This window comes from Mus caroli, unplaced genomic scaffold (assembly GCF_978045245.1).
Source record: "Mus caroli unplaced genomic scaffold, Mus_caroli_1 scaffold_8, whole genome shotgun sequence".
In the NCBI taxonomy this organism is placed as follows: domain Eukaryota; kingdom Metazoa; phylum Chordata; class Mammalia; order Rodentia; family Muridae; genus Mus; species Mus caroli.
This window is the reverse complement of record NW_028227263.1, coordinates 359,911-364,106: the sequence shown is the minus strand read 5'-3', so window position 1 is coordinate 364,106 and position 4,196 is coordinate 359,911. Positions and strand designations below refer to the sequence as shown.

Sequence of the window (4,196 nt, the reverse complement as noted above, 5' to 3'; positions counted from 1 at the left end):
GATGTGTGAGCAGAGTCCACGATGGTAACTGCTAGGTATCTGGGAAGCAATGGAGGCAGATGGAGGCTTCTCATCAGCCTCTGGCCTGCAGGGAGCAGCTCTCAGTCTCCAGCCCTGCCAGTAAGAGGAAGACCTCCTTTTGCTTGTTGGTTTATTTGCTTGTTTGTTTTGGAGTCCGGATCTCAGGTAGCCCAGGCTGGCCTTAGTTTCTGATCCTCCTGCCTCCACTTCTCCACATCTGAAATGCCAGACTGTGTGCCATGACAGCCAGCTGTCTTTGCTTACCTGTCTCTTGTTTATTTATTTTCATCCCCAACATCATCCCATTAGGGAGGCACCCAGAGGAAAACAGAAAAACAAGTGAATCTGATATGAGGTCCTTTCAAGTGGGCTCCGGGTTGCTGTGGCCTCAGGAGAGGCTGCTTTCTGATCTGCTTCCAGCCTGCGGGTGCCTCTGGGTCTGTGCAGAGCATTTTCAAAGATCCTATCCCTTCCCAGCACAGCCACCTCATCCTCACCACATCAGGAGAAGACTGCTTGGGCTTCAAAGTTCCAGCCCCACTCTGAAATTGGAAACATGTGCAGTTTGCAAAGTATCAATTTAGCAGCTTGTTGGGTTCGCCTGGCTGACTGGTGGCTGCTGAGTGGGCTGCTCAAGAATGTTTCCTGGATCTACAGTCATGATGTTCTAGGTTCGAGTCCCGGCCTTGGTGCTGGCAAGCTGTGTATGTTAATTGCTTTTTTTGCTGCTTTAACAAAATACTGGGCAAAGGCAACTCGAGAAAGGAAGGATTTATCTTGGTTCAGTCTGAGGGTGATCCAGTCACAGTGGGAAGGCAGAAAGGCAGGCGGCTGAGGCGGTTGGTCCCATCCCATCCACAGTCAAGAAGCTGAGAGAGATGAGCGCTAGTGCTTGGCTTGCTCTCTCTTTTTTATTCCAGTTGGGACCCTGCCTCATGGCATGGTGCTGTCCACATGGGGTGAGGTGTTTCTACTTCAGTTAACCTAGATTCATCCTCACAGACATGCCCAGTCGATTCTAGACTCTGTCAGGTTCACAGTCCACATTAACTATCACACAGGGTAAGTTCAAACAAGTCCTGCCTGGCCCTCACTAAGCTCAGCAGCAGTCTCAGAAAGTCACCTGGGAGCCAGTCATGGGGATGCTGAGAAGGTCAGAGTTGGAGGCAGTGGGTGAAGGTCTCACTGTATGGCACCAAGCCAACTCTGGGGCCAAGAAGAGGACTAGAAAGCAGATCTTGTGGTGTGGGAGTGACTGCTCATCAGTTACCAGAGACAGAAACACTAAATCTGAGTGGCTCTCAGCTGGACAGCCTGAGGTAGATGGTCTACAAACTGGCTTGAAATCTACTAGCTTTCTTATACTTCTGGCCCCTTTGTGTTGGCACTGTCACTGGGATGAATGGCCTCGTGGAAACAAAGTGACTGCAGGAGTTCCAGGCATTGCATCACACTCCACACAGCTCACCAGCCAGAGAAAGAAGCTCTTAACTGAAAACTTGAACCTCATTGCTGGTTGACCAGCATGAGAGATTTTATCATAACTGGCTTCCACCAAATCATAGCTCATCTCTGGAACAAGGGCTGAATGACAGGTCCTCTGTTCTCATAGCAGGCTCCTAGGGTGGACCAGGACTCCTTTGAGGCTCAGGAAGCTGAGGCACAATGAAGCCAGGTGAGTCAGACCAGTTGCCAGGACTCCAGCTGGTCTGGGTATAAGTAGACCTTTGATTCCAAGGAGGCAGTGAGGCATGGAGGGTAGACTAGAATGTTCTAGAATCAGGACTGTGAGTTATGCCAACCATGAAGTCCTTATAGATCATAGGCATCTTCTCATGGGAGATCAACAGGCCTCTATCTGGGGCTGTTGATCCCCTATAATAGAGTAGAGCAGAGTAGACTCTACTATGACTTTTGGAACCCTGTTTAAAGAGGGGTGACTATAGCTTGGAAGACCTTGTGAATAGAGAGACCACTGTGCCTCTCAGATCTTCCCACTGGAGGGACACAGCTGAAGGATGTCCCCAGGATCAACCAATAGAACATTTTGTCCATCAAGTCAGAGAGTGGGGCCTGGGAGGAGAGGCACAGCAGGAAGAACGACTGGCCCAGCTCCCTGCCCAGCACCACCACAGGTGACTTGGTGACCTGAAGCATGAGGGACAGTCTATCTCAGCCCCATGCTGACTGGGCACCAAGGATCCCAGACAGTGAAGATGGCAGGTACAGAAGAAATGAACTCCTATGGAAATGAAGTCAGTAAAAGAAAGAGGATTTGAAACAAGCAAACCATATACCATCTCCTAGTTTCATTTCTGTTGCCGTGACAAAATACCCTGGAAAAAGCAACTCAAGGCATGAAGAGGTTGTTGCTCACACAATTCTAGGTTACAGTCCCATTATGGAAGTGAAATCACTGAGGCAGGAGCTTGAGACATCTGGTCACATGATACCTATAGCCAAGAGCCGAAGGAACACCTCCATGTTATCTGCTTCCCTCTACCTTCCTCCTGCTCTGTACAGTTTGGAACTCTGTCTAAGGAATGGCGCCACCGCAAGTGGGCTAGGTTTTCTCATATCAACCAACAGTCAAGACAGTTCCTCATAGAAATGCCTATAGGCCAACTTGATCTAGATAATCCCTCATTGAGATTTTCTTCCCAGATTATTTTAGGTTGTGGCAAATAGGCTTTTAAAACTAACCACGGTGTGCATACAAACACACATGCATACACATGCCTGTAAGCCCACACACACATGCACATGTATTCATATGTGCACACAGATCTATTTTCATGACATCCCAGAGGCATTGTCTGGGTTAATTCTAACAGACAGAGATGAAACACGGGGCTCCAAGCCACAGTTTACAGTTGAAGGATTTCCCCAGAATCCAGAAGCAAAGGAGAAGAAGACATGGTCACTTGTTTTAGTGCCTCCTATAGAGTGTGCAAGAAGGTTAGATGAACAAACAGAATGCAGGCACAGGGGAGGAAGACCACGGCAGAGTTGAAAATGCAGGGTTATGATCACACAGGATGATAGTAATCTTTTTTTTTTCTTATTTAGTTTTTATTCATAATCATAAACTTAACTTTGCAATCCAGCTAGACTTGAAGGGGAATGAGGAAAATATGGAACCCAAAGAACTTCAGTGAGAGCAGAGATTACAGGACATTGAGAGCAGATGGGGTAGGGGCGCTCTCCTGAGCTACAGAAGGAATGGTTTGATGGGTAAAACACCCACGAGTCAAAAGAAATTAGAGTTGTCCACAGTCGGAAATGGTGATCTTCTTGCTGGTCTTGCCATTCTTGGACCCAAAAACGCTCCATGGCTTCCACAATGTTCATGCCTTCTTTCACCTTCCCAAAGACCACATGCTTGCCATCCAGCCATTCAGTCTTGGCAGTGCAGATAAAAAACTGGGAACCGTTTGTGTTTGGTCCAGCATTTGCCATGGACAAGATGCCAGGACCTGTATGCTTCAGGATGAAGTTCTCATCCTCAAATTTCTCTCCGTAGATGGACCTGCCGCCAGTGCCATTATGGCGTGTAAAGTCACCCCCCCCCCCCGGCACATGAATCCTGGAATAATTCTGTGAAAGGAGGAACCCTTATAGCCAAATCCTTTCTCTCCAGTGCTCAGAGCTCGAAAGTTTTCTGCTGTCTTTGGAACTTTGTCTGCAAACAGCTCAAAGGAGACGCGGCCCAAGGGCTCGTCATCGGCCGTGATGTCGAAGAACACGGTGGGGTTGACCATGGCTGCAGGAAGTGGCGAAAATCGACAGTGGCGTCTGCAAAGCCGGATGATAGTAATCTTGATGGACAGCTTGATAGGACTGAGATAGTCTAGGATACAGTGAGCATGGATAAGTGTGTACATCTCTTACTGTGTCTGAGGGTTTATCTTCACCTGTGCTGAGTTCTAATATGACTGCTTTATTAGGAGGCGAGGGCAGATAGCAGAAGCTACTCAGATGTAGATATTGCTTAAGTCTTCTGGATTTGATCTCTAAACTCCAGTCTTTTAGACGGCCCCAGAGAGTTTATCTATGAATGATGTCGTGTGGTGTTTAGAATGATCAATGCCCACCAAAGGCTCTGACATTTGAATATGTGGTCCCTGGTTGGCAGCTTTTTGGAGAGGCTTGAGAGGTGTGGACTTACAGGAGGA

General features: G+C 48.0%; 1 pseudogene; it reads right to left on the bottom strand.

The window, feature by feature from the left end:
* Window positions 1-3,266: 3,266 nt before the first annotated feature.
* Window positions 3,267-3,808, bottom strand: LOC110298783 (peptidyl-prolyl cis-trans isomerase A pseudogene; annotated as a pseudogene).
* Between the last annotated feature and the right edge of the window lie 388 nt (window positions 3,809-4,196).